General features: G+C 42.5%; 1 protein-coding gene across 1 annotated transcript in view; it reads right to left on the reverse strand.

The window, feature by feature from the left end:
• Positions 1-22,133, reverse strand: part of LOC311232037 (beta-galactoside-binding lectin-like) — a 61,082-nt gene extending 38,949 nt beyond the window's left edge. The window contains exon 1 of the mRNA XM_084318705.1: positions 21,897-22,133. The gene's annotated coding sequence lies outside the window, so the exon portion shown is untranslated. The remainder of the gene's footprint in view (positions 1-21,896) is intronic.
• Between the last annotated feature and the right edge of the window lie 1,920 nt (positions 22,134-24,053).

Raw genomic sequence — 24,053 nt, forward strand, 5'->3', positions numbered from 1 at the left:
AGATGTGAAGAAGACCGGTATTATCCACGAGGGGAGGGGGTACAAGTACGGGGTCTATTCGGCGCTATCCACGGGAGCGAGTGGATGTCTTGGCCAAGAGCATCCTACTTTTGAAAACCAAATGTGCAGCATCGGAGCAGAAGAAATAACGCTGCGTGCCGTAAGCTTATCAATACCAAGTATAGTGATTAGGTTATGCCAAGACAAAGAGGACGTTCGGCAGATGGACTGAAGATGAAAGTTGTTGCGTGTTAGAATGTTCAGTCAGGCTAGCCATGTCGGCTTAGCTAAAGGCAGGGACAGCTAACTAGCGTTAACTACGTTATCGAGTGCTAACATGTGGCAGATAAACTAGGAACAGACTCCCAAGTTCATCCCAACGGGGGGGACAATATGGACTGGTGAACTTTGTCATCTCCACGGTTGTCTCCTTCCTCTTGGACGTTTGGTGAGTTTTTTATTCTCTCTCGCTCTCTCTCTCGCGCACTCTCTCGCGCTCTCTCTCTCTCTCTCGCGCTCTCTCTCTCTCTCTCTCTCTCTCTCTTGCGCTCGCTCGGTCTCTCTCGGTCTCTCTCTCTCATCATGCAACAGGGTCTGCTCACACTGTACTCGTGCAGTTTGTGACGTGTGTACTAAGCTTATAGAGTTTGATTCAAATAAGGCAAAACTGCAAATCTGCATGTCGTGCTTGAAAAATGTACCTGGCTTTAAGCTTGTTTATCAGTTTCCAGGGGTGTTTTATGCATTTTCCCTGTTACTGCCAGGTGTACGACTGTACAGGTGCATTGCCACTAAGCCTCGGGCAGCGCTATTATTTAAGAATACGTTGACTGTATCATATGCCCAGCCTCGGGCAGCGCTATTATTTAAGAATATGTTGACTGTATGCCCAGCCTCAGGCAGTGCTATTATTTAAGAATACGTTGACTGTATGCGGGAAAAAAAGAAAAGAAAAAATGTATTAATAAGGGGGGGGGGGGGGGGGGGGGCTCGCGTTTAAATCTCACACAGGGCCTCGCATTTCTCCCAGACGGCACTGCCACAGTGGGCTAATGCCCCCGGTATCCAACCAGCCCAACTGCTCTGGCAGTCTACACCTGAGCCAGAGGATTGTAGAGCTGGAGGGAAGAATCTCAACTCTCTACCACAGGGGTAGGCAACCCTAGGCACACGTGCCTGCATTTGCATAGGCACAGGGGGCAGCAGTAAAAAAAAAAAAAAAAAAAAAAAAAAAAAAAAAATGCTTTGAAATATTATAGTGAAATATTTTGCACTGTTGTCGCATTTATCTCGTTGAAATCCTCCCACAGGTTCTTTTTACTACCACACATTTAATTGAGACCCTTTATTTGTTTATTATTTCAATTTAGCTGGAAATACATTGCTACATCATTCAGTAACATTTGCAGAGCCTTATAACAAAAACATTATTACGGTCACCATTGTGACCAGTGGGATTAATCAACAAATTTTATTATTTATTTTTCTATTTCATTGAACATTGCACATGTTAAAAGCAATTTTCTCAAAATGTGAGTATTACCAAGTCAACTTGTGTCAATAAACATAGTTTTATTAGGTGGTTTATTAATGTGGTTGTGTACTTATTTTTCTGTTAACTTATTATGGATTGAAAACTGAACTCAATATTTTTAAGTTCTGGTAACTTATTATTATAATTTTTTTTACAGTGTAGTCTTGCGATCAATCAAAACTTATTTACACGATATACCTCACATTCACCCTCCATTCACATCCTGGTGTTCTCCTGGTGTTCTCCATTAGGCCTGTAGGTGGAGCTATGACAGCACACGTACAGTACACAAACCGATGGTGTGTGATGTGTCTAAAAATGAATGGGCAAATGTGAGTGAAATGGTCGCACTGTATGCAGCTGTTTGTCTGCATTGCATCCCCCCCCCCCCCCAACTCAGATTTAGGGTTGATACAACAATCATAATAATATTGTTAATAATAACAATAACAATAATGACGTAATAATGTAAAAATTATCATTAAAAATACCTGATTATGAGAAAAAAAAATTACGATGCATGGAATATTGTTGAGGCACACTAGTTACAACTATATTTCAAACAGGCACTCCATGTCAAAAAGGTTGCTGACCCCTGCTCTACCAGATCAAAGAGGTTGAAGAGCTCTTGGACAATCTGGTCAGCTCAATTCATCAGCCTGCACCATCCATCATCGCCACCTCCCATGACTCTACTGATGAGGATACAGACAATCTACCATGGGCTGGCGGCACTTGAATCTGCAGATAGAGGGCTGGTCTGCTGTAAGAAGGTAGAGGGGTTCCTGCCGTGCCCCACCACCCTCGAAGAAGGTCCTACAGCTCTCCAACATGTTTAGCACCTTGGGGCAGGAGCCGGTTAGTGAACACCCCTCTTCCCAGATCTGTCTTGTCTGCTCCCACTGCAGGTTCCCTGCCAGGGGAGGAAATTAGGCCACTTTACTCGCCAAATGCGAGTATTTTTTACGTTTGGCGAGTGATTCATGAAGACCACTCGCCAGTCTGGCGAGTATACAAAAAAATAAAACATTCTGCAATCACTGCACTGGCAAACGGTGCGCGTCTTCTGAGTGTTCGCTTTAGTTGACAGTGCCACGAGAGCACTGCACAAGACCACCCGCGGACATATAATGTTTAATAAACGTTTGCGCAGTACTGGCCAACCCGCGGACATATAATAATAAAAGTCCCGCGGTACTACTAGGCTAGCCATCAGGAGCACTCGCAAACAGATAACGTTAAACACAGCAGAATATGGAAAACAGACAGACTGACCAACGGGGAACTGCATCCAACCCTAGTACAACCATCGAGTAGAAGTTACTAAGGACACATTTAAATCACAGAGGTGTAATGTTGTCTACTGGAACTGTATACAGTGGTTAGCTTCTAGTTAGCGTTATATAGCTGCTTGCTAGCTAACGTTAGCCTCGTGTGCTCAAAGCAGCCAGCTAGGTGTATCTGTTATGACTATAATGTTTCCGAAAAAGCACCGGACTACGACGTAAGGTTAGACATTTTATTTCATGCTCAAAAGCCCCTGGCTTGCACATCGCAGTCACGAAAGGGGCTAGCTCAACCAGTGCACTGTGCACAACCACGTCAACAGCATAGATATCTATGGTCAACAGCACACCAACCCAACTGACGTTACCACAACACTTGACGGTACTTCACAGCACTGTCGTAAGACCACCGTGCTGTCTTAAAGGCACAGTGTGCCTACCCAGATGCATACACAACATTGACGCGGCTTGACATACAAAGAAGTAATTATCACAATTAGCGATTTTTTTTGTCTGGTAAAAAATCTGTTTGGCTGGTAAAAAAAATCAGATACTCGCCAGTTGGCTGGTAAGCCAAAAAGTTAGTTTCCTCCCCTGTTCCCTGCCTACTGCTTCCTCAACTGCCCCACCTGCTGCTTCTACGGCTGCCCCGCCTGCTACTCCTGTGACTGCCCCACCTTATGCTTCTCAGGGAGAGGCCTCAACACCAGACCTTGTGTGCCAACCCCCCCCTCTGTGCTTGTGGTAGGGTCCTCTATGGTCAGGTATGTCACTGTCCCTAATGCCGAGACCTGCTGCTACCCTGGTACAAAGGTAATGGACATAAACAATGTTATCCCTCGACTGCTCTGTGAATTCAACCTCATCCTCACCTCATCCTTTACTCTGTCATCTTTCTCTCCCATTACAGACGCAGAGGCCTTGACACTGGTAACGTCGAACGGTCCAACTACATGGGCCAGCTGGACCTGTTACCCTCTCCTCAGGCTCCAGACCATAGCACCAGACATCCTCCCATTCCTAACTGCAACCATCAACTCCTCCCTCAACTCGGGGGTGGTCCCCACCTCCCTAAAACCAATCAGAGTCACACCACAAAAAACAACAACCTTGAACCTCACCGTCATAGACAACTATCGTCCTGTCTCTCTTCTCTCCTTCCTTTCTAAATCACTTGAACATTCTATAGCAAACCAACTTACTGATTATCTCATACAGAATGACCTCCTAGACCCTAATCAGTCAGGCTTCAGGACTGGTCACTTATAGCCGTCACAGAAGCTCTTCACTTAGCAAAAGCGAAGGGCCTCTCCTCTGTCCTGATTCGACCAACCACCTCAAACTGAACCTAAGCAAAACAGAATTGATTCACCTGCCGGCCAAATCCTCACAGCTGATCGACCATTCCATCGCAGCAGATAATGTAGTTGTGGCCGCATCACCGACCGCCAAGAACCTTGGTGTTGTCCTTGACGACCGGCTGAACTTCTCCGCTCACATCACCGCAACAACCAGAACCTGCAGATCCCTCCTGAGCAACGTCAGAAGGATACGCCTGTTCCTGACAAAAGAAGCCACCCATCTCCTGGTTCAATCAACAGTCATCTCTCGCCTTGACTACTGCAATGCACTGCTTGCTGATCTACCGACCACCGCCTGCCTGATCTCCAACCTACCAAAGTCAGTCCATCTCACCGCACTTCTTAGGGACCTGCACTGGCTCCCCATCGCTGCACAAATACGCTTCAAGGTCCTCAACCTGGCATATCGCACAGAAAAGGGAAGCCGCCTATTCTCGGTCCTTGGGCCTAAAAAAATTTATGGTTTGGTTCCGGTTGCCGACCAACGCTGCCGATTTAGGTGCAACCTAAAAGAATGTTCTGTTTTTTTTCCAATACAGTTTCATAAAAATCTTAGTCAAACCTTTAGTATTATGGATATTAAACATGCATCCATGTTATCGTGAACATTTTAATTAAATAAAGAAATTCCCTATACATAGTTGACGTGAAAAAAAAATTAAAATGCCCTACCCTACCTACCCATGGGCATGGCCTTAACTGACAACCAACAGGAACCAAACAATGTTTTTTAGGCCTTGCTCCACAATGGTGGAACAAACTGCCGACCAATTAGGACAGCCAAAACCCGACCAATCTTTCGCCGTTGACTAAAGACACTTCTTCAATCAATATCTGAAATGAAGAAAAATAATTATAATGAACAAAATAATTATAATAACCTTCTTACTGTCCTCTACTGTCATGCACTCTTCCTATTATACTAACATGTCTCTACTACTATACACTCAACACTGCAGCACTCAAGTTTGAACACTTTGAACATTGTTAATCAGCTGAGTTGTACCCTTCCTGCTGACTTATTGAACAAAACTTGTAAGTCGCTTTGGATAAAAGCGTCAGCTAAATGACTAAATGTAAATGTAAGTGAATTCCCCTTAACTCATTGACTGCAACCCTCTTTCCCCATCTGCACTGCCTGGCGCCAGCTTTTTTTCCACAATATTTCACGATCTTTGCGGAGCTATTGTATATTCTATATTATAGCTATGGAGACAATAGTATGGCTCATTTGACAGACACTATTTGTAGTCCAACATGTAAAAAAGAGTTTGTTTCTACATACCTTCATTCGTTCCATTCCATTTCACTCAAATCCAGTTTTCCTAGAACGCAAGTTATCAAGCTTTTTCTGCGGTATGCGTAAATCATGTTTCTTGCTCGCCCGAGACATTATTTCCAGGTCAAAGGTAACATAACTACAAAGGTATTGTTCTATTATCAAAACTAACATGGGGGGAGCAGTGCATGGTGCAGTCGATCACCATTTACTCTTAAAAGGATGAGCTACTATTGGTTTGGATAGAAATGCATGTGATTGGTTCCAAGAGTATCTATCAGGGAGACACTTTCAGTATGTAAAGTCGAGTTATGCCCAATCAAAATTGTTATCAATAACTAAAGGTGTGCCACAAGGTTCAATTCTAGGTCCTGTCCTCTTCACTATTTATATGAATGATATTGTGTCTTCACTGTATGGTTGTCAAGCCCATCTGTATGCATACGATACTGTTGTGTATTGTATTGCTGACTCTGTATAAAATGGCCATTGAGAACTTACAACTTTCCTTTATTACCCTCGGGGTAGGGGTGGACGGTATAAACGGTATAGAAAGTACGCCGGTATGAATTTGCGCTACGGTATGGATTTTGACAATACCTTGTGACCGGTAGAGCAGCTCTAAAGTAGCAATGACGTAACCACACCAGGGCTCTACAGTGCAAGCATTTGCCCCTAAAAATAGATCATCAATAGATCAAAAATCATTTAGGAGCAGACTGTGCGAGTAATGGCTTTGCGTAGTGGGCGTGTCAATGCGCAATTGTCATTTCATAAGAGACACAGAGCAGAGCTTCAATTCTAGAAGCAAACTAGCTCTTCAGTCCTGCGTTTGACAGCTGTGACAACTTCTCTCGCGAGTCACGCAGTTTCTATGTGTAATGTAAACTCTGCGACGGGTCCAATGGTCTAACTGACATGCTTTGCATCGTCGCCATTCTGGAATGCCCACGTCGTGCTAAAACCTTAAATAATGTTAGCTGCTAACGCTAACTAAACCTATCCCTGGGAACGCTCAGAGGCATCCAATAGTGAGGGAAGGGGGGGCTGAGTCAGTCCGTCCATCCGTCCCCGTCTCCCTCCCTCTCTCCCTCTCTCCCTCTGCTAACAATCCTGATTCGATTCTTGAACCTATTTCATTCAAAAGGAAGATATTGATGGACATTAGCTATAGTATATCTCAGCAGCTGTAACAGAATCATTTTATTATTAAGTTTCAACAGCGCCAACATATTAATTACCTTATCTGCCTGCAGACACTTGAGAAAAGGTAACTTGAGAAAAGGTTTTGCATTTTTCTATTGCAGTTTTGCACAATAAATGTTCTTAAAATACCTCTCTACTATGTGAAATATGTCCTAGTAATACAAGAGTACAGTAATAGCTGCCATACCAGTGTTTTACCCCTTCAGAAGCATTTATATAGACATTTTAAGATAAATGAATATACCGTGCTATATACCGTTACCGTCTATGCTTCAAATTATACCGTGATATACATTTTAGACCATACCGCCCAGCCCTACCTCCGGGAAGCTCTTATTAAACTTAAATGATTTCTAAGGTTCTAAAGCTTGTTGTTGATCTAATGTGCCTATTGTTAAAATTAATTATTATTTCAAATAAAATACAATTATTTATTTCCTAATAATTTGAATGGTGTTTTTTATGGCAATAACAACTATACCGTAATAACAACTATAGGCGTAGACCAGGGTTTAACCCCTGGTCGTCAAGAGAGAGGGGAGATGAGGAAGATGAGCTGGTGCTGATGGGGAGCGGGCCTTTATTTTCACACGTAGGCTACATTTCGGACAAGTAAGTTTAGCTTTCGGACAAGTAAAATATCTAAGCCACTTGTCCGTCAAAGAAATTGTCAAAGTTAATGTCAAGCCCTGGCAGCGCACCGAACCATGAATTAAGGTCCAGGAGAATAGGCAGAGTAAGCGAAACAGACACTCTTCCAGCATGGTCAGATGAGCTCAGTGGTACACTAGTTTAAGAAACATGGCTTGGTATCAAAAACAAATTCTCAACAATACTAAACAACATAGCCCCCCTAAGAACCACCAGAGTTAAAAATCGCGCTGAGCCATGGATGCACTCTATATGAATTGAAAATGGGGGACCCTGATGGAAACAAGACAAACGTCTTTCTCAGGTCTGCATCCCCTTAACAATTGTATGTATTGAGCCGTACTGTATTGTACCCATTCTGCAATCTCTTAAATAAAGTTTTCATTCATTCATTCATTCACTCAGAAATACTGACCGCTATGAAAACAAGAGACAAATAATGCCGGAACTTCAGTCAAAGTTTGCCAAAAGCTCAAACAGTGATCTCCAAACCCACGTGGTTGAACAAAAAAATCAAAGAAACAGACTAAGAAACAATGTAAACACCATGATCAAAACCGCAAAGAAAATGTCATCAATGACAAAACTGAGGAAAACAAAAACAAACCCTGTGAACTTTGAAAATTACTCAACAACCAACTCTGCAATAAAAAACAAAAAAACAGATTTTCAAACATCAACATAAAGACAGAAAACACAGACAAGCTGGAGGTGGCCAATTATCAAAATTTTCTTTACAAACATAGCCACAACACTGGTTAATAAACTGCCCTCCCACTCAGGGCATTTGGGGGTAGAACACATCATAGCCTTCTACAAAAACCTAGGGGTCCGCAAAGACGACTTCAAACTTGAAATGGTAACAACAGATGAGGTACTCAAAAAAATGAGCGCCCGCCAACCTAACAAGGCCACTGGCCATGACAATATCCCGTCCAAATTCCTCAGAGGCTCAGCAGCCACCATCACCGCAGTCATCACGCACATAATAAACCTCTCCATAAAACAGGGACATGTCCCCGAAGACTTCAAAATTGCGAGAGTGACCCCCCTGCACAAAAAAGGCAGCAAATTAGAGCCAAGCAACTACCGCCCTGTTTCTATTCTTACCTCCATCTCGAAAGTTATGGAAAAAATAGTCTACGAACAGGTCAAAAAGTACCTTGTGGAAAAGAAAATGATCTACGATTTCCAATCTGGCTTCAGAACATCCCACTCCATTGACACATGCCTTCTCTATTTAAACGATCACATCAAACAAGAGGTGGACGCGGCCAAATACATCGGCATGGTCATGCTGTACCTCTAAAAGGCTTTTGACACTGTGAATCACTCCATTCTGATTGACAAGCTAAAAGCAATTGGCTTTGATAGTGTTCATCAGTGAGCTGGATGCAATCCTACCTGGAGGGGAGAGAACAGATGGTGGAGGTAAACGGTACACTACCCCCCCCCCTCCCAGTGAGCTGTGGTGTTCCACAAGTAGGGCTGTACCGAATGCTTCGAAGCTTCGATCATAATGTTGACATTCGAATTCTAAATCAACATTTGATAAAAAAGATTTAAAATAAAAAATGTATTGTATATATGTCTATTCAATCTGTTTAACCAATGGGGTTTTTCTTCACAGTTGCAGGTAAAGTTTAGGCTACACTAATATAATATTATACTATAAGACGTCACCATCACTTTCGTACCAACCGTGCCCTTATTGGATTATTTACATTTACATTTACATTTACATTTAGTCATTTAGCTGACGCTTTTATCCAAAACGACTTACAAGTTCTGTACGACAAGTCATCAGGAAGGGCACAACTCTTATCAGCTGAGTAACAATGTTCATCAAAGTGTTGAGTGCTACAGTGTAGGTTACTTTATTAGGACAAGTGCATGACAGTAAGGTTAGTTAGGGTTAGATATATTTTTTATTTTATTTTTTATTTCAGATAATGGTTGAAGAAGTGCGTCTTTAGTCGACGGCGAAAGATTGGACGGGTTTCGGCTGTTCTAACTGGGGTAGGTAGTTCATTCCACCATTGAGGGGCAAGGACTGAGAATAGGCAGCTTCCTTGATGACCCTCCCGGAGCTCGGATAGGAGTAGGTCTGAGGCGGCCAGAAGATGCAGAGCGTAGGGGTCTTGAGGGTGTGTAGTTGGAGACCATTGACCGGAGGTAGGCGGGAGCAGTTCCCTTTGCCGCACGGTATGCTAGGTTGAGGGCCTTGAAGCGGATTCGTGCAGCAATGGGGAGCCAGTGCAGGTCCCTAAGAAGTGGGGTGACATGGGCCGGCTTCTGTAGGTTTGAGATCAGGCGGGCCGCTGCGTTTTGAATGAGTTGAAGAGGCTTGGTGGCAGTGGCCGGGAGGCCAGCTAGCAGTGCATTGCAGTAGTTGAGGCGGGAGATGACTGTTGATTTGACGAGGAGTTGGGTGGCTTCTTTTGTCAGGAAGGGGCGGATCCTTGTGACGTTGCTCAGGAGGAATCTGCAGGTTCTGGTTGTCGCTGCGATGTGAGCAGAGAAGTTCAACTGGTCGTCGAGGACAACACCAAGGTTCTTGTTGACAAAACTGATGAGTTATATTCATTAAAGAAAGTATATATACGTTTTTTTTAATCTTATGTTGTGGGACTTGTACAGCACTTTGGTAAACGTTGTTGTTTTTAAATGTGCTCTATAAATAAAGTGGATTGGATTAATTAATTAAGTAGCCCCTTTCGTGACTGACGCAGCCAACAAGGTTTCACTCGGCTGCGCTGCCTGGGTGCAGTGGGGCGACATGACATTACATAATTATGTTGCAACCTTCGTCTATCAAGCAAACAATTATATAAATATTTATATGTAGTTATAATAATATATAATAATAATAATAATAATAATAATAATAATAATAATAATAATAATAATAATAATAATAATAATAATAATAATATAATAATAATAATGCAGGACCTGCTCAGAGGTCTTTAATTGGCATGCAATTATCCTCAACACACACACACACACACCGGAACACACACGCATGCATTGTCTCTGTAGGATCGCCGATGCGATTCATCTCTGCGATTAACCCATCCCGTCCTCCTTCCCCCTCAAGGGCAGCCGGGAGCAGACAGGCGTCAACGTGAGCCGCGCCAGGGGACCAATCCAAGTGCTCCTGTCCGTCTTCGTCAAGGACGCCACAGCGTTAGCGATCTGTTGTTGTGCATGTTTTTCCATTGGGTTTATCTTATCGGAGGGGGAACCCTTGCGAGCACGGGGAGAACATGCAAACTCCACACAGAAAGGCCTGGGAGATATCCCACCTGGGTACCTGGCATCATGGAAACCTGGTCCCCAAGCGGGAATCGAACCCTGGACCTTCTTGCTGTGAGGCGACAGTGTTAACCACTACACCACCGTGCCGCTGTAATTTAATGTAAGTTAATAGAGACAAAGGCAGAATTCGACTTAATTAAACACGTTTTATTAAGACATATTTGTATATGGGTCGGGACACTTTAAAAAAGCAGCACAATGAACACAAATCTGTCCGACATAGTCTTAAATAACAAACGGCATTGCTTCGCTTCTTCGTCGACATGTCTGCTGCACATGTCCTTGTTGTTTTCAACACAGATAATCTCCAAGTGCTTGTTGTAGAGAGGTGGAGTCGAGGTGCCGCTTACTTTCGTTTCATTGGAATGGAGGCGGGAAGGCGCAGCTTACTTTCTTTTCATTGGAATGGAGGCGCAAGATTTGGGAGGCACATTTTTTTTTTTTTATTAATATTTATTTATATATATTTTTTAAACTTCGATTTTTTTATGTTCGAAGCTTGTGCCATCGAACGAAGCTTCGAAGCTTCGAAGTATTTAAGACAGCCCCATCACCTACGGCAGCTTAGATGCTCAAAACGCAAACGTACAAAACCCAGGGGGGGGGGGGGGGGGGGGGGGGGGCTGGCTCTCTCGCACGTTCTCGCTCTCTCTCTACATTCAATGATTTAAAGTAGCCAAACGTTACAGTATAAATACTAACTGGATAGTTGTTGATATAAACATTTAATTTCATTATCTGAAATATTCTAAAATCATTAAGTCTGCTATAAGCCATTATCCCTTTGTGTGTGATTGTTATTTTCTCACAGTGTGTATATATATATATATATATATATATATTAAGGGATTTAAGGCTGTCAAAGTTAACGCGATATTAACGCGTTAACTCCCGATTCTATTAATGTCACAAATTTTTTTAACTAAAAAAAAAATGTTTTACTAGACTTCACTCAGGTGTATTATTGATGCTCTCATTGATACTATGTTTGTTTCTGAAGTGTGTGTGTGTGTGTGTGTGTGTGTGTGTGTGTGTGTGTGTGTGTGTGTGTGTGTGTGTGTGTGTGTGTGTGTGTGTGTGTGTGTGTGTGTGTGTGTGTGTGAGATATAGAGAGAGAGGGGGGTGAGAGAGATGAGGAAGGGGCAAGAGAGAAAGAGAGTTGGGAGAGTGTGTGTGTGTGAGGGAGAGAGGGGGGTGTGTGATTAATCAGCCCTTGTGTGTGTGAATGTAACAAGTTCCTAACGTTTTCTTTCCCCTATTATTTCATGCACACTTTATTCATTGTTTTAAATTATTATTTTCTTTTAAGTTATTTTGTGCATCACTCTGTTTTGAATTTGATGCAAATTTGCAATGCATGAGGGTCATCCTTTTGTGTTAAATGGCTGCATAAAGCAAGCATTTGTTGACTCGCATGTTGATAAGAGTATTAAAACTTGGAACTTGAAAAAGATCTGTTTAAGGTAAAAAAAAAAAATGCGATTAATTTGCGATTAATCGCGGGTTAACTATGGACAATCATGCGATTAATCGAGTTAAATATTTTAATCGTTTGACAGCACTAATATATATATATATATATATATATGTGTGTGTTTGGCTAAAGTGGATAGAAAACACAGTACTGTGCAAAAGTCTTAGGCACCCAAGAGTTTTTATATAAATAGTCTTAGATGTAAATAAATCTTTTTAATTAGGGATGCCCCGATCACGTTTTTTGCCACCGATACCGATCACCGATCGTCGTGAGCCATATCGGCCGATACCGATCCGATACCGATTGTTTGATTAAAAAGAAATAAAAAATTATTTTATATAAAACGTTTTTTTTTTTATTATAAAATATATATATTATATAATTAGACTTGTACTTGTATTATCTGCGAGACATCGCCACCACGTTTAAGTCAAAATGCTCGCTATCTGCAAACAGCTCCACTGTCTGTGTGTACTCTAGTAGCCTCCAGCTCCAAAAAGGATTCTCCGGCGCTGCAGCGGGACCCTATTGGTAACGTTAAGTGCTTTGGTCATTTCACATTCAGCAAGCCCTCAGCTCGAATACGCATTAAATCAATGTTATAAGACATTGATATCAAGAGCTATCTGTAGCTACTGCTAGCCGGCTAGATGACGTTAAGACAGAACTTTAGTTCAATGGGACATTTCGTTTTGAACAGTAAACTAACGTCAGCTAACGCAAGCTAATGCAAGCTAACGGAGGTATGAACATGGACTACTAGACTTTCTGGATCATTTGTTGATATCAGGAGCTATCGGTAGCTAGCCGGCTAAATACCGTTAGACAATGCCTACTAAACGTGAATAGTTGACTGGGTAATTTTGTTTAAACAGTAACGATAGCTAGGTAGCTAACGTTAGCGCAGGTCGAATGCACTACAGACTCGAGCAGAGGAGCCGCCTCTCAGTCCTCTTTGTTTACAAACTCTACACGGGGGCGGGCGGGGCTAGGGAGGAGGAGCAGCGGCAGTTTGCAGGTCGTGTGTGTCTGAGACAGACAGCGAGTGAGAGCTTCGCTTGATCGGTTTCCGCTATCGGCGAATATGACTCATTATCGGAATTCACAGATTGCATATTTATACTGAGTATCGGCCGATAACGATCGGTGGCCGATCGATCGGGGCATCCCTATTTTTAATAGTGTGTCAGTAGACTACTCTTAGTACATTTTCATTAAATTATTTTTTAAAGCATCTTCATGGTTTAATAATGCAAACATATGTTGCAGGGACTTATTATAATGATCATATTGGCGTGACTGTATGCATCAAAGGGTTAAATCAAGCATTTTAAGTGCTTTAGAGGAAATGTCAAAATATCACGATATATATCGTGTATCGTGATATGGCCAAAAAATATTGCGATATCATTTAGAGGCCATATCGCCCAGCCCTACTAGCAGGGGGCGAAATTAAAGCCTGCCGCCCGCCAGGGGTGCTCAGTTTTTACCTTTGACGCTTGCCACTGAGAGCCCTACCCGCCGTGTGGCGTGTGGACGTGTAGTTCATAACGATACTCTTATTTTGAAAATCTGTGCGGGTCTCATTTCCGGCCCAAGCGCAGCTAGAGTCATAATATCGATGGCTCCGGCAGTTAGCAGCATTCGGTTCGTATGATATTCTTATTTTGAAAAAAAACGTGGCAACGAGTCATATCCGCCCAGCCGGGCGATACTATTGGCTTCTGCTCGTATCAACACAGAGCGGCCCGCAGCTCTAGTGCCACTGCTAACGTTAAGCTCTCAGAATGGTAGCAGCTCGCCCGCAGCTCTAGTGCTAACGTTAAGCTCTCAGAATGGTAGCACCCCGCCCGCAGCTCTAGTGCTAACGTTAAGCTCTCAGAATGGTAGCAGTCTGCTCTAGTCTAGATCGGACCTCCATGAGCTGCATAATACCTCCGTTCCCTCGTTAGCTAGCTCGCGTTAGCTAGCTCACGTTAAATCGATCTGTCCCAGTAAACTAAATTATCTTAACGTTATCTACCGGGCTAGCAGTAGCTACAGATAGCTCCTGATATCAATGTCTTATAACATTGATTGAATGCGTATTCTAGCTGAGGGCATGTTGAATGTGATTTGACAAAATAACCGTAACGTTATAAATAGGGTCCATCTGCATCGCCGGAGAATCCTTGCATGCTGAATGTAGGGTCTAGCTGAATATAGGGTCTAGCTGCAGGGCCGGAGAATCCTTGCTGGAGCTGGAGGCTACTCAAGTATACACACAGACAGTGGAGCTGTTTGCAGATAGCAAGCATTTTGACTTATTGCGTGGTGGCGATGTCTCGCAGATAATACAACTACAAGTATGATTATATAATATATATTTTATTTAAAAAAAAAATTGGCAGGTAAGAAATATGCTTGGCGTGTAGACTCTTCCCATCTACCCGCCACTGGCCGGTGAGTCAAAAAGTTAATTTCGCTCCCTGCCTACTAGGACAGTTACTGTTCCTAATTTATGCAAATGACATGTCATCAGCTTGTGACTGCAACTTGTTCCTGTTCGATGGACGACTCAGCCCTGCTGGTCTCTGACAGGAACAAGTTGCAGGTTGAAAAAGCTCTCAGGTCTAAACTCGGCAGAATCTGCACCTGGCTTGCTGATAACAAACTATCATTACACCTGGGTAAAACAGAGTCCATTCTCTTTCGATCAAATAACAAACTCAGCAAGGCCAATCATGGCTTCTCTGTTACAGTGGGTGACAATATTGGCACAAGGAAAGATGAAATTACATACCTAGGATCCATCCTAGAGGCAAATCTTTCCTGTGACAAAACGGCAACCAATGTAATAAAAAAAAGTCAACCAACGAACAAGATTCTTGTACCGGATCTCCTCTCTGGTAAACAAGAATACCCTGAAGACTCTAACAGGAGCACTCATTCAAGGGTACTACGACTATGCTTGCACCTCATGGTACCAAAGCACCTCAAAGGCATAAAAACAAGATTACAGACATCACAAAACAAACTGGTCAGACTACTGCTTGACCTACTGTGTGGGTATCAAACAAGAGACTGTCAGGCTTTAAAACTGTGTAGGACCCAGGCCTAGAACTGCACCCTGAGAGAGGGAACTGCACCCTGAGAGGGAGGTTTGCCCTGGGTGGGAGGTTCAAAGGGTCAAAGTGGGTATAAAACAGGAGGGAAGACTGTTAAGTTTTAAACTGTGGAGACCAAACAGAGAAGGTAAAGATGACTTTGAACTGTTGAACAGTAATCCAGAACTATTTGATTGCACTGTAAAATATATATATTTTTGTATATTCTATTCTACAATTTTATTGCACTGCACTATTGCACTATTTTACTCGTCTATTTTATCTTACTCTTTTTATTATTGTCTATTTAAAACTGAATCAAACCATAAACAAGGTGGCCTGTTGGGATGTTAGATCCTAATGTAAGAAACTGTGATTTTATATGTCTGCACTTTATGTGCTCATTGTATGCCTGTCTTTTTTCTGTTGTGAAACACTTTGAGCTGCAGTTTCTGTATGAAAGGTGCTATTCAAATAAAGTTTATTATTATTATTATTATTATTATTATTATTATTATTATTATTATTATTATTATTATTATTATTATTATTATTATTATTATTATTATTATTATTATTATTATTATTATTATTATTATTATTATGCTTCAACACCACAGCTCACTGGGAGGGGGGGTAGAGTTCCGTTTACCTCTACCATCTGTTCTCTCCCCTCCAGGTAGGATTGCATCCAGCTCACTGATAAACTATCAAAACCAATTGCTTTTAGCTTGTCAATCAGAATGGAGTGATTGACAGTGTTGAAAGCCTTCTGGAGGTCCAGCATGACCATGCCGCAGTATTTGCCCGCATCCACCTCTTGTTTAATGTGGTCGGTCAAAAAGAGAAGGCATGTGTCAGTGAAGTGGGATGTTCTGAAGCCAGGGCTCGAAATTGCGACCGAATTGGTCGTATATGCGACTGAAATGGTATCTGTGCGACATCAAAATATAATTGGGAGCATTCGTGCGAGTGCAAAGACAGAGAGAACAGCAGAGGGGACTGGGGAAGGGGGGGGGCAGGCATTCTCCCTGTGTGTGTGTGCGTGTGCGTGTTCGTAATTTTTTACATCTAAGCTCTAGTGTTGTCAAAAATATCGAAGTATCGATACATATCGATACTGAATATTTAAAACGGCTTCAATACTCATTTCCCGAAGTACCGATACTTTCTGCAGTATCGGTACCAGCTGGCTTGCTCCCGCAAGTTGTTGACAGACAGACGCGCTGCCAGAGCCTTGCCCTTCCGCCTCCTCGCTCAGAGCAACAGACACAAGCTGCTGCAGCCTCCTCGTTGGAAACGGGGTAGTTGTGTCGAGTTCATGCGTGTACTGGTGTAGTGGGCTCGGCTTGACGTTACTCCGTTTCCATGAAGTAATAGGTGGCCAGCTAGCTAGCATTAAGCTAACGGAGGAACGACAGCTAACGTTAGCTAATAATAGCGTTGTTTACAAACTGAAGACAGGGCTGCCTGCCCGGCTGTGAGGGGGAGGGGGAAGAGAGAGAGAGATTTCTCCGGAGCTATGCTATGCTATGTAACGTTAATAAATGCTCCGAGCATAGCTCCGGAGAAATCTCTCTCTCTCTCTCTCTCTCTTCCTCCTCCCCCTCACAGCCGGGCAGGCAGCCCTGTCTTCAGTTTGTAAACAACGCTATTATTAGCTAACGTTAGCTGTCGTTCCTCCGTTAGCTTAATGCTAGCTAGCTGGCCACCTATTACTTCATGGAAACGGAGTAACGTCAAGCCGAGCCCATCCTACACCAGTACACGCATGAACTCGACACAACTACCCCGTTGCCAACGTTCGGTCGAGCGGAGCCCATCCTACACCAGTACACGCGTAACGTTAATAAATGCTCTTTCTCAATCTCTCATTCTATTATATATTCATCTCTCTCTCTCTCTCTCTCTCTCTCTCTCTCTCTCTCGTCATAACTAGGAAGGTGCGCTCAGTAGACCTAAAATCTCCAGCAGCCACTCTCTCTTTCTCTCTCTCTCTCTCTCTCTCTGATCTAAAGATAAACAAAGGGTTTTAAAAGTGTATTTATCTTCTCGTATAGTACCAGAGAGAAGCTGAGGAGAATCAACCAGCAACAAAAGCAAAATTTGTTAAAAAAAAATAAAAAATTATAATAGAAAAAAAATTATTATAATTTTTTTTTTTTTGGTATTGAAAGTATCGAAAGTATCGATACTTTTCAAGGTATCGTATCGAAGTCAAAATTCCAGTATCGTGACAACACTACTAAGCTCACATACACCCGTTGTAACTGCCACCGTTATTGCAGTTGGGACATAATAGGCACTGGACGCTTTTGATGAACATGTGCCTCGTTACTAGGGCTGGGCGATATGGCCTAAATATGATATCACGATATTTTCTGACCTTTCGGCGATACACGATACGCATCACGATGTTTTTCTTTTTTTCCCCAAAATTCATTATGAGGCTTACCAAGACAGTATTTGAGTTTGCAAGCTAACATTAAAGACAAAATAAAATACCCATGCATTTAGCATTTTTATATTATATATTAGATTTATATTATTGGATTATTAGATTATATATTGCATATATTTAGCAATGAGATATTATATGATTTAGATATGAAATATGATGAATTGAAAATGGGGGACCCTGATGTAAACAAGACGAAAGTCTTTCTCTGGTCTGCATCCTCCAGTCCGCTGTTGACTGTTGTTGTATTGAGCTGTACTGTATTGTACCCATGCTGCAATCTGTTAATAACGTTCTCATTAATTCAGTCGGCAAACAGAATCATTTTGATTGACAGTCGCGTCTGCCAATTACGTCACATCGCTTGCACCCGCCCTGCTGTTCTTAGCACCAATCGGCAAGCGCGTATTCATTTTTTACTTCCGCCATTGGAGAGCTCAATGACAATAACAATGGCAGCGGTAGCTCGCCGCGGCCGACGTTTAGCTTTTAGCTCCGCAGAAGGACTAAACGACTGGAGGCATAATGATTTTACTGCAACGGATGTTATAATAAAAGCCTTTCCATACATCTGTCTGATTGAAAACTTTATTAACAGACCGCAGAATGGGCACAACTGAGTCAGCACGGGCTGAGATATGAACGACTAATGCTTGCTATATCTAGGTCGACCTCGGTCGTTGCTATGTAAATACGCTGATGTTATTGAAAGTGTAACTATATAACGTTAATGCCACAAAACGAATGCCTTTGTTATCATAAGTAGTAACTTTTGATGCAGTAGTGTGTGTGTGGGGCGGCGCTGTTCAAAAGTGTCAACGTGTGGACCAGATTGACGCGACACAAGCCTCTTGGGCAAAACATCACGATATCCACGATACGTTTAAAAAGTGTATCGTTAATGAACTGTACCCGATATTTATATAATATCGTCATATCGCCCAGCCCTACTCGTTACCACACTAAGATTGGCCTTTAAACAAGCCCTGAACAGCGGGCGAGTCTACAAACAACATCTGAACGTCTGCGACCCGAGCCCAACACCGGCTGGAGATGTTTGTGTAGACTTCGAGCAATACGTGCGACCAATGTCAGATTGCGAGTGGATTACTTTCCAGAGACATGAAAGAACGTACAGGGGGACACTGGACACAAAACTGCTCTGGTTTCACTTGTCCCGGAAGGCCTGGTCCATGTACAGATCAAAGGTACAGCATACTTCTATGACCAGCACCTCCCTGTGGCTGGTGTCAACAAAAACAACATCCGGTGTATTTGGTATGTTAGCAAAGACATCGTTGGTAAGGCCAAACCACTCTCGTTTCCAAGTGACAACCGTCAGGAACCAAACAATTAATTTTGTTAGGCCTAGGTTCCATCCTAGAGGCAAATCTGTTACAAAATGGCATCCAAGGTAATCAAAAAAAGTCAACCAACAAACTAGATTCTTGTACCGGATCTCCTCTCTGGTAAACAAGAATACCCTGAAGACTCTGGCAGGAGCACTCATTCAAGGGTACTACGACTATGCTTGCACCTCATGGTACCAAAGCACCTCAAAGGCGCTAAAAACAAGATTACAAACATCACAAAACAAACTGGTTAGACTACTACTTGACCTTACTCCTAGAACCCACCTCACACCTGCCCACTTTGACTACCTAGGATGGCTTAGAGTAGACGACAGAGTACAGCAACTTGCAATGGGCCTGGTCTACAAGATACACTACACGACCAAGGTACCCATGTACATGTCAAAATACTTCCCAAAGGTCAGTGAATATCACGATCACAACACCAGAGGGGGCTCCACAAATCATGTCAAACCCAGATTCAGCTCAAACAAGGGACTAAACACGTTTCGCAATTATGCCACATCAATGTGGAACGCCCTACCCAAAGCTGTAAAGGAATGTGAATCACTACCCACTTTCAAAACCACTCTCAAAGAACACCTACGGGCAGGGACCGAAACTAAAGCCCGCCGCCCGCTGTTTTTACCTTTGGCGCATGACACTTAGAGGGCTGCCCGCCGTGTGGCGTGTAGTTCATAACTCCATAACGATACTCTTGTGCGAGTACAGATTATAGCCGCTCGTCTTTTTTTTCTCCGCCGCGAGATCGTTAAAAAACTACAAGTCCCACATCGCACTAGGTCCAATCACAGTAGAGTGACGTGACTGGTTTCATGAGAAAAAAAGCAAATGACCAATCGGAAGCTATCTGGCTTGTTTACTTCATCTGCTCTAGTCTATATCGGACCTCCAAGAGCTAACGTTACTGTTTAAACAATGACCCAGTCAACTATTCACTTTTAGTTTAATACATGACGAGGCATTGTCTAACGGTATCTAGCTGGCTATTTTATTTTATTTTATTTTTATTTGGATCCCCATTAGCCACAGCAGTGCTGCTGGGGCTATTCTTCCTGGGGTCCATAACACATAAAATACAGTTACAGACGTATACTTACACTCACAACATTTACATGTCATACAGACAATTAAAACAACAATAAAAACCCTTATACACTCATAACATTTACATGTCATACAGACAATTAAAACAACAATAAAAACCCTAATCAAATTCATAATACAATATAAAAATACAAAATTATACAATATTTTAATAATATATCCCTATCAGACACATGCCTTTTCATCCATATATACCTATCTAGCTAGCTAGATACTGATAGCTGCTGATATCAACAAATGCTCCAGCAATAGTCTACTCGAGTGCATAATACCTCCGGTCCCTCGTTAGCTAGCTTAGCTAGCTCACGTTGATCCATATGTCCCAGTAAACTAAATTGTCTTAACGTTATCTACCGGGCTAGCAGTAGCTACAGATAGCTCCTGATATCAATGTCTTATAACATTGATTGAATGCGTATTCTAGCTGAGGGCATGTTGAATGTGATTTGACAAAAGAACGGTAACGTTATAAATAGGTCCAGCTGCATCGCCGGAGAATCCTTGCATGCTGAATGTAGGGTCTAGCTGAATATAGGGTCTAGCTGCAGGGCCGGAGAATCCTTGCTGGAGCTGGAGACTACTCAAGTATACACACAGACAGTGGAGCTGTTTGCAGATAGCAAGCATTTTGACTTATTGCGTGGTGGCGATGTCTCGCAGATAATACAACTACAAGTATGATTATATAATATATATTTTATTTAAAAAAAAAATTTATATAAAATATATATATATTTTTTTTAATCAAAAAAAATTTGGCAGGTAAGAAATATGCTTGGCGGGTAGACTCTTCCCATCTACCCGCCACTGGCCGGTGAGTCAAAAAGTTAATTTCGCTCCCTGCCTACGGGAGACTGCAATTCGAAACTGGCCCCTGTAAATGTCCTAACCCAACCCCCTCCAATGTACAGTAATTTATCTAGTATGGTTGTCAATATTCCAATGTACAGTTTTGCTTGTTTGTACAGTGTTTCCCCCCCACCCCACCTACCCAACCCCCCCCCCCCCCCCCCCCTCCCAACCTCCTCCAATGTACAGTTTTTACGTCAAATGTATATACTCCCTTTTCTGGACTCTTTTTGTATCAAAACAGTACTGTATTTGCAAATCTGGTATGTCATAAATGTATAGATGTAAGCAGTACTGTCTATCTGTATGTCATGTATGTCATTATGTCCTGATTAATTGAAAATGGGGGACCCTGATGTAAACAAGACGAAAGTCTTTCTCTGGTCTGCATCGCCTTAACAATTGTGTGTATTGAGCTGTACTGTATTGTACCCATTCTGCAATTTGTTAATAAAGTTTTCAATCAATCAATCAAAACGGGTGCTTCCTTACGTAGCAGATCCGTGTTCCAGTCCCCAATATTAAGGATCGTTTATACACCTTCCACCCCAGATAAACACCCACCAAGTGTATTGTGCATCAACACCGACACGGCCTGCTCAATACCAGAGAGATGTCCATTTCACCCCAAAACTCACCAGACCTCTCCAGAAAATAGATATGCTAACAATGCTAAAATAAGCACAGAGGCTAGTCATAGCTTATTAGCACACAGATAAGCTAACGTTGCTAGTGTTAGCTCAGAGGCTAACCGGGACATTGCACACAGAGCTAACAGCAGCACTGAGAGCTCAAAGCTAACTGCTAGCTAACCCAAACAACACTGATAAAGCAGGCGGCCTAATATCCTACTGATCAGTGATTTAAGACTCATGTCCCAAGGAGCCTTTAAGTTTAATTTAACAAACCTGCTTTGTGTTTCTTCATCTCACTTTTAGGCATCTGGACATTCAGTATTTACGGTGGTGACCAATCTGTTCCTAGTTCAGACTCCTCCTTAGTCCATCCAATACTTCAAATATCTCTTCTGCAGCTGCAGTTAGTCCGTTTTTTACACGATCTACATTATAGATACGTTCTGATAATTATAAATTAGTATTATTCCATTAGCCATAGAGAATGAAGTGAAGCTGTAGCTGCACAAACAGCGCATGCATTGACGTCATTTCCACTGGGGCGAGTAGGGTAAATCTGCAGTGCCGCAGACCGGGGCGCGTGAACACTTTGGGCAACGGACATGTACTTCCGCGTTTCTCTGATTGGCCAGTGCTCTCCTTCGTGAATACCAGCCGCTCTACGCTCGTTCCCTACGCCGGAAACATTTTTGTGGAGAGCCTCCAACGAGTGACGCGTCTCTCTTCTGACCAATCAGTGGTCTGCAGTGTTTCGCATGCGCTGCCCAGTCTTGTAAATAATAATAACAATAATTGCGTTGTGAAACCTGTGGTGCTCAAGTGCAACATCCCTATATACTATATACTCATGTACCATGTTCTACAGTAAGTGGGGAGTGTAAACGCTTATAGTTAAAGACAGTAGAGCTTGCGTTCTACAGTAAGTGGGGAGTGTAAACGCTTATAGTTAAAGACAGTAGAGCTTGCATACGTTCGATAGGGCTTTGATTCAAACCGGTACATGAGATGAGGTTCTATATGTAGAACATGGTACAGTAAGGCGGGAGTGTGAATGAATGAATGAATGAATGAATGAATGAATGAATGAAAAACTTTATTTAACAGATTGCAGAATGGGTACAATACAGTACGGCTCAATACACACAATTGTTAAGGGAATGCAGACCTGAGAAAGACGTTTGTCTTGTTTACAGCAGGGTCCCCCATTTTCAATTCATATAGACAGTGTAAACAGTGATTCGCACCCCCTCAATGTACAGTGATTCAAACCTCCTCAATGTACAGTAATTTATCTAGTATGGTTGTCAATATTCCAATGTACAGTTTTGCTTGTTTGTACAGTGTTTCCCCCCCACCCCACCTACCCAACCCCCCCCCCCCCCCCCCCTCCCAACCTCCTCCAATGTACAGTTTTTACGTCAAATGTATATACTCCCTTTTCTGGACTCTTTTTGTATCAAAACAGTACTGTATTTGCAAATCTGGTATGTCATAAATGTATAGATGTAAGCAGTACTGTCTATCTGTATGTCATGTATGTCATTATGTCCTGATTAATTGAAAATGGGGGACCCTGATGTAAACAAGACGAAAGTCTTTCTCTGGTCTGCATCGCCTTAACAATTGTGTGTATTGAGCTGTACTGTATTGTACCCATTCTGCAATTTGTTAATAAAGTTTTCAATCAATCAATCAAAACGGGTGCTTCCTTACGTAGCAGATCCGTGTTCCAGTCCCCAATATTAAGGATCGTTTATACACCTTCCACCCCAGATAAACACCCACCAAGTGTATTGTGCATCAACACCGACACGGCCTGCTCAATACCAGAGAGATGTCCATTTCACCCCAAAACTCACCAGACCTCTCCAGAAAATAGATATGCTAACAATGCTAAAATAAGCACAGAGGCTAGTCATAGCTTATTAGCACACAGATAAGCTAACGTTGCTAGTGTTAGCTCAGAGGCTAACCGGGACATTGCACACAGAGCTAACAGCAGCACTGAGAGCTCAAAGCTAACTGCTAGCTAACCCAAACAACACTGATAAAGCAGGCGGCCTAATATCCTACTGATCAGTGATTTAAGACTCATGTCCCAAGGAGCCTTTAAGTTTAATTTAACAAACCTGCTTTGTGTTTCTTCATCTCACTTTTAGGCATCTGGACATTCAGTATTTACGGTGGTGACCAATCTGTTCCTAGTTCAGACTCCTCCTTAGTCCATCCAATACTTCAAATATCTCTTCTGCAGCTGCAGTTAGTCCGTTTTTTACACGATCTACATTATAGATACGTTCTGATAATTATAAATTAGTATTATTCCATTAGCCATAGAGAATGAAGTGAAGCTGTAGCTGCACAAACAGCGCATGCATTGACGTCATTTCCACTGGGGCGAGTAGGGTAAATCTGCAGTGCCGCAGACCG

This window comes from Notolepis coatsorum (assembly GCF_963971535.1).
Source record: "Notolepis coatsorum genome assembly, chromosome: 7".
In the NCBI taxonomy this organism is placed as follows: domain Eukaryota; kingdom Metazoa; phylum Chordata; class Actinopteri; order Aulopiformes; family Paralepididae; genus Notolepis; species Notolepis coatsorum.